Genomic DNA, 7,500 nt, shown 5'->3' with positions numbered 1-7,500 from the left:
ATGAAGAATTTTTGGGGGATAAAAAGATAGACGCCTGTATCTACCTTTCACTCCTGTGGGGTTCCCCATTGACGAGTAAAATGTCTGGCGTTAGACAGAGTAAAATCTATAAGTCTCATTGGCCCTTACAGGAGTGAAAGGGTTAATGGGGACGTAGTTTTTGAGTGAACCTAGCTGTTGTTAACCCTTTCACTCCTGTGGGGTTCCCCATTGACGAGTAAAATCGTCTGGCTTTGGACAGAGTCAAATCTTTAAGTCTCATTGGCCCTTACAGGAGTGAAAGGTTAAAGACCGAAAAAAAGGTTTAACAATGCTATGTTTAAGTGGTTTTGAATTATAATTATTCTCGTTGGGTGCCCCTGTGTCCTGGCGATTGTTAATTGGGATACCTTACATTTGTGTATGTCAAGCTTTTCTAGTAAACTGGAAATGTATTTAAAGGAGCTCAAGCGAGTTGGTCCATTCTGGATGCAAATTTACTCAGCAAATGTAAACAACACCAAACCAACTAATCGAACTGCAACAATATACTGTACATGTATACGCCACAGTAACCACAGAAGCATAATTTTAAAAAAAAGGGTGCAAGGCTAAAATCGAATTGTCACCTTAAATGATGAAATAAACACAAATAGGCCATGATAATTGAACAGAGCTGGTTCAAAAAGTTCTCAAGTAAATAAATGCCAACAGGCACCATGAGAGAGAGATACATTTTCTACTTTCGTTCAACATCGTTCAACAACGTTCAACGTGTTGAATGGCATATTTCAACATTCAACATGACATGACACACTGTTCAACATTTGTTGAACACCAGCTGCAACATTTGTTGATCGGTCAGACCAGGGGTAAAATGCAGACTGAGGTTATAATTTAACTGTTGAAAAAGCCCCAAACCCATTAGAAATGCTAACAGTTAAGCCTAAATATGGTTTGAACTTGAAACTTAGGCCTAATTAGGCCTAAGGTTAGCATTTCAACAGTTACATTATAACCTCAGTCTGCATTTTACCCCTGGTCTGCAGTCTGCATTAATTTTTACACTGACCGATATTTTGTTCATCAACAAATGTTGAACCGTGTATCACCGGATTTACGCACCTAACGAGGTCGTGGGTTAAGTTTCCTTCCGCCTCCCAGCTGTTTTCGAACGAGCTGCAGTTAAGCCATTTCACAAGATATTGTGTCTGTAAATAAAATGCGTTTATTTGTGGCATAAACATTTCTAGAAAACGAAGAAGAAATATGACCAAAAAACATCTGATGTACTCACCGTTCCACCTGAAATCCTCTTGGAGATGAGGCGCTCTGCGAGGGAACATTCCCGGGAGACTTTTCTTCTCTTAGAGCTTTCGTTTCCGAAAAGAAGGTCAGAGGAAGAGGCATTTTGTCTTTGTACGAACAAAGCACGCGAATGTTTGCTTGAAACTTCACCATTTTAATTTCAAGAATATGACACATTCGCGCATGAACAGTATCAGTTTCTCGAGGCGGTCCCTTCTACGGAATGCCATTTGTGTCAAAAATACTTCTTGTCAAAAATAAAACTTATCATTATAAAACTTGTCACGCCATATATAAAACTTGTTTGAAAATGTAAAACTTGTCACGCCATATATAAAATATAACTTGTCACGCAATACGCCTATTGGAACCCAGTACCGCGTCAAATCGCGAGAACGAGGCGATGAATTTAGCAAGATGAAGTATGTAATTTATTCAATTATAGACCCTGGGAACGAGGTTGATATAAAACATGTCTTGAAATTATAAAACTTGTCACGCCTTATATAAAACTTGTTTGAAAATGTAAAACGTGTCACGCCATATATAAAATATAACTTGTCACGCAATACGCCTATTGGAACCCAGTACCGCGTCAAATCGCGAGAACGAGGCGATGAATTTGAGTTTCCAGGATTAGCAAGATGGCCTCTCACAGAGAGATTATCAAGTCTTGCAGATAGTCTTTAATAGAGACCAAAACATAGTGGAAAGGCAAAGAGGTAATCAAAAGGACATAAATGAGTCATTGTCTCGATTATTAGAGCAAAATGAGGCAATCACCGTCGGCAGCCTTTCGTGAAGGCGTCATTTCAACAGCTCTGCGTCTCTGATGCCCTTATTGCAAGCAACCCGGAAAGATTTGCTACAAGTAGAACAATGAAGCTGGGCCTGAGTGATCATAATCTGATCTCTGCTATACGGAAGCAGAAGACCACTAGACTTCAACCAAAGCTCATTGAATATCGTAGTATGAAGGGCTTCGACAATGATCGTTTCCTAGCTGATCTTGGTAAAATTCCCTGGCATACTGCATATATCTTCGATGACATTGATGATATTTGTGAATACTGGTACCAGCTGTTCAGCGATGAAGTGGACCAGCAGATGCCATAAAGTAGAAAGTAAAGTAAAGCAACCATATTTAACGTCGATAACTCGTAACAGTAATTCAACTGACAAACCTGAGGTCGACGGTGCGCTCATTTTACTCCCCCCTCTCCATCAGTGCTCCGTTTTACGGGTATTTAAAGCTACTTATCTACACGGAAAGGAAAGAAGTCGAAACAAGGATGCGAGATCCGGGAATCGAACTCAGGACCTCTTGCACCGTGGCCGCGCACTAACCGACTGTGCCACCCTCGCTCCTCTAAATTAAAAGAACTATATCCGGGGAGATCAGCTGCCCTGAATAACCCCTGAGATCTCCTCTGCAATCCACCACACTTCAAGCTCTTTTCAGACCGCGTCAAATCCCCTCTGGAGTATTAATTATAAGAGAGATGAAGTTGTCAGGTTTAACTGTAGCTCGTTATCACTGTCACCCCACAAAAAATAAAATCGAAACCGTTCAATAAAATAAGCCAAAAACTTGGAATCTTGTAGGAGACAAATTCATAAATCACCTCACCAATTCTCAGGTCTATGCGCTACAGCGTTTCTGAGTTATTGGTCAAAGAGTTTCACGCAACTGTACAGAGTTTATAATCCTGGAAACTCAAGTTCATTGCCTCGTTCTCGCCCTTTGGCGCGGTACTGGGTAACGCGTGACAAGTTTTATTGCAACAAGTTTTATATATGGCGTGACAAGAGTTATATTTTCAAACATGTTTTATATACGGCGTGCAAGTTTTGTATTTGGTAGCAAGTTTTATGTATAAACTAAGGTGTTTTAATCAAATGAAACCATGTTGCCTCGCAGTTATGAGCGCAAATTCAATTGCGTCGAGAACCCTGAAAATTTTCAGGACTTCAATGGGGTTTGAACCCGGGACCTCGCAATACCGGTGCGATGCTCTAACCAACTGAACTATGAAGCCACTGACGTTGGAAGCCGGTCAATTCTGGGTTCACAACTTCCCGTGATAAGTAATGATGAGTGAAAGATATATATGAAATACATCATATATTATTGCACTGCGGTATGAAATCAAATGAAACCATGTTGCCTCGCAGTTATACATGATGTATTTCATATATATCTTTCACTCATCATTATCAGACTTAAAATTTCTCTATCAGTAAATCAAACAATTTGTTTAAAGCGAGAGGGCTTTCTAACAATGCGACGGCTAGAAGTCCTAACTTCTGTTTGAAATAAACTGTGCTGGTCAGTAGCACAGGTAGGTACAGCTGACATAGCTGACGTCACACTGTTTGGTGGCTCAATCTGTGGTGGTTCTTCTGACCCAGGATGTAGAAATCCCGCAAGTGGTCCTGCCCCTCGCGGCTCCATGTCAACATCCAACTCTTGTTCATCCTGCACTCTCAGTGGGACTATTCTCTGTGCGCAGGTGTCTGCGGTTCCTACGCACCACGCCGTTTGGTGTCTGGATCATATACGACCTAGGACCCGTGCTGCGATTGATTTCACAGGTCTTTCAAACTTTTTGTTGATCTAGCTTCACACCAACTGAGTCTCTTTGCTGTAGATCTGGAAGAGGTCGCACACCATGCCTCTTGTCAATTTGCCGGCTAACCTATGACAAGTGACTCGAGCCAGGGGGAAAAAGCAAAGACTTTGTACTCGCCTCCCATCAATGTGGCCCGGATTCGAATCCCGGTCCCGGCGTCATATGTGTGTTGAGTTTGTTGTTGGGTTTTTACTCTGCTCTGAGAGGTTTTTATCCGGGTTCTGCGGTTTTCCCCTGTCCTCAAGAACCAATACTTCTAAATTCCAATTCGATCGGATGCAGGACCTCGCCGAAAACCACTTTTGGGTGAGTGGAGCTTCCTCGGTAAATATCAATAAATAAATAAATTAATTAATTAATTAATCAATCACTAATTACATGATATTGGCGTATTTCTTCCGGTGCATATTTAGGGTACTTTGGCCATCCACGGACAGTATAATCGAGAACACGCCTCAGCTGTGGATCTGATGCAGTAGCGCACTTGCAGTAGCGCACTTGGTCTGTTCAATCTCCTCTTGCCATTTTGGCTGCATCAATATACTCTTTGACATCTTGTGTGTCTGATGTCTCTGGCAGGGCTGCTAGAGGATTTCTTGAAAGAGTATCAGCAACTACTAGTTCCTTTCCAGACACATGTTTAGGCTTCACTCTGAAGCTCATCAAGCTCATAAGAAGACGCTGACCTCTTAAGGGTGCTCTATCCAGATCGTGATCGTTGATCAGTGATACCAACGGCTCATGATCTGTCAAAAACTGAAAAAACTCCAGACCACAAAGATAACGAGAAAGCTTCTTACATGCCCACACCGCCGCATTTTTTTAAAATTTTTTTTTCAATTTGGGCATACTTCTTTTCTGAATCCGTGAAGGTACGAGACGCAAATGCAACAGGACGTAACTGGTCACCGTGCTTCTGTATAAGAACACCGCCTAGTCCATGCTGCTTGCATCTGCACTAACCACTGTAGGCTTGTGGATATCATAGAAAGCTAGGACAAGTGCTGTGGTAACCATGGCTTTGACCTATGGAGCCAATTCCAGGCACTTTCACATTTAAGTAATTCACTAATTGCACTGATCCCACGCCGAATAGGTTTGGTAAGAATCTTACCAGGTATAATTGATCATTCCCAGCACTTGACTCAATTCTGGTACATTATGTGGAGCAGAAAGTTCTTAAATTGCTTTGCCTTTATCTGAGTCTGCGTTCAGCTCTTCTTTGCTAGCAACATTTCCAAAATAGCATATCTTAGGCTTTCTGATTTCACATTTTTCCTCTTTCAATCGTCTCGAACACTTGCTGAAGTCTTGCATCATGTTCTGCCTCAGATCTGCCAAAGGCAATAATGTCATCTTGGAAAACAGCCACGCCTTGAAGTTACTGATCCTTGAGGAGGTTGGTCATTCTTTTCTGAAAAATGTCTGGAGCAGACGTTATCCCAAATGTTAGCCGGCGGAAACAGAACCGACCACTTGGTGTAATAAAGGTTGTCAACCTTGAGCTTTCTGAATGTCAAGGTACCTGCCAATAACCCCTTCATGCATCTAAGTTTGAAAACACTTTGGCTCCTGCCAATTTTGGAGCAACATCTTCTAAAGTAGGAAGAATGTATGTTTCCCTCCTAGCTGCTACATTCAACTTCCTGAAGTCAACACAAATTCTAATTTTACGATTGGGTTTTACAACGGGAACTATAGGAGCACACCAGTTGGGTGGGTTTGTGATGTCCTCAATAATCCCTGCTTCTAACATGCGATCTATCTCTTCCTTTACTTTTGAAGTAAGGGAATTTTCCTGGCAGTATTAACACAATATGGATTTGCATTGTCAGTGAGCTCAATCTTGACTGGCTCACAGTTCATAAGACCAATGTCACCAAACACATTAGCAGTCGTTTCTTCCACACGCTGAACTACACATTAGGCATGCTACATGACGACTTAGAGATTGTTTACACAGTCTCCTTCAACGACAAAGATATCAACACAGTACAGTTTGTTCTTATGGGAAATGCTTGCTGTAAACTGACCTTTACAACTGAGCATTCCACCTGGACTAAACAGTTCAGCACTTGAAGGCTTCAGCTTAGGACGCTGAGGTAAGGCTTGATAAATCGGCACAGAGATGACAGTGATCGACTCCTATATCGAACTCGAACTGCACGGGCTTCCGGTGAATGTGTAATACAACAATCCAGTGGTCTTCGCAAGAATCATAGGAATTGACCTCTCCAAGAAAAAAGTGTTTATTATTTCCGCCCCTTCTTGACGATTTTCTCTCTCACAGACCTGCAAATCAAGTCGTTTCACTGTCACGCGACAAAAAAATAAATCATCTAAACCCCTCAATAAAAAAAAGCCAAGAAAACAAGTCTGTGTGGCTCACCATTTTTCACGGTTATTGGTCGAAACGTCTTACGAAACTGTTAAGAGCTATAGACGAGACGCCATTTTGGTACACCACAATGGCCGCCGGAAATCAACAAAATTCGCTTTGCCACGAAAACAAGCGTTCTTTGTAACTCATGAACTGGTGCAAATACGTATCAACACAATCTCTTAAGATTTGAAACGTTGCAGCTGTTGAAAGTTAAAAGGGAAGGCCTTTTTTCCACTGTATGTTCAGAATAAAAGACGCTACGACTCTAGATTTAAATCTAGCCTAATTTTCCACGTAATGCGGGTAAAATATTCGCGATTTTCATTTTAGAATTTAATGACGTCGCGTGAGTATTCTAGGGGGGTCCTGGGGTGCCCGTGACCCCCCCCCCCCCATTGTAAGCCTTTTTTTACGCAAGCAACCTACAATATTCAGGTTGCGAAAACGCGAGTACCCTCTGTTTGACACAATGTGCCCCCCCTCCCCCCTCATTTGAGAATATTTTGCAAGGCTCTGTCTTTCTTTATCAGAGTACTACGTTTTACAGAGACGTTCCAATGCATGTATAATCAGTGATATGGCGTGTAATATGATACAGTATTTAAAATAGAGAATTTAACGGACTTAACGGATGCGGTACAATGATAATAATAATAATAATAACACTAATAGGAACGATAAAAACTGAAATGATATAACGGTAAAACTTGTTTTTCGTTTTAAACCTAAAGGTTCAATTGTGTTAGCTATGTTTATGAGATATGTGATTGGAATGAAGGAGTTAGAGTGGAATAAAGACAGACAGCGCATGCTCTATAAATAATATATCATGGGTTAAATGTGGACATGTAATTAAAAGTTTGCATAACATTCTGGAGATTGATTACAAGACACAATAACGAGAAATGAGCGATGGAATAGTGCTACCTTTGTTCTGCTAAGGCCGATTTAAACATTCGTTCAACAAAAGTTGAACGGTTTTTAGGCAAATGTTGGACGCAAAAAATAAGTTGTGCGGAGGCCGTTCAAATGGGTCCAACATTGTGCCAACAAAAGAACGAACACTTTCGCGAAATTTGATTGAGAGGGACTAAGAACTAGAAACCAGACTCTCTCGTCTATTTTGTGTTTTCAAGACGATCGACAAATTCTACACATGCAGGATGATCATGCGTTAAACGTTTTTGCACTCGCAGT

The 7,500-nt window shown here is 41.3% G+C and overlaps 1 long non-coding RNA gene across 1 annotated transcript in view; it reads right to left on the bottom strand.

Moving 5' to 3' along the window:
• LOC137976096 (uncharacterized) overlaps positions 1-1,545 on the bottom strand; it is a 3,525-nt gene extending 1,980 nt beyond the window's left edge. Inside the window, exons 1-2 of the long non-coding RNA XR_011117693.1 lie at positions 1,277-1,545; positions 1,105-1,190 (exon numbers count right to left, since the gene is read on the bottom strand). This is a non-coding gene — a long non-coding RNA (uncharacterized lncRNA). The remainder of the gene's footprint in view (positions 1-1,104; positions 1,191-1,276) is intronic.
• Between the last annotated feature and the right edge of the window lie 5,955 nt (positions 1,546-7,500).

The sequence above is a fragment of the Montipora foliosa genome, chromosome 11 (genome assembly GCF_036669935.1).
Source record: "Montipora foliosa isolate CH-2021 chromosome 11, ASM3666993v2, whole genome shotgun sequence".
NCBI classification, from domain to species: domain Eukaryota; kingdom Metazoa; phylum Cnidaria; class Anthozoa; order Scleractinia; family Acroporidae; genus Montipora; species Montipora foliosa.
Note: the sequence above shows the minus strand (reverse complement) of the source record. Positions and strands in the feature narration are given on the sequence as shown.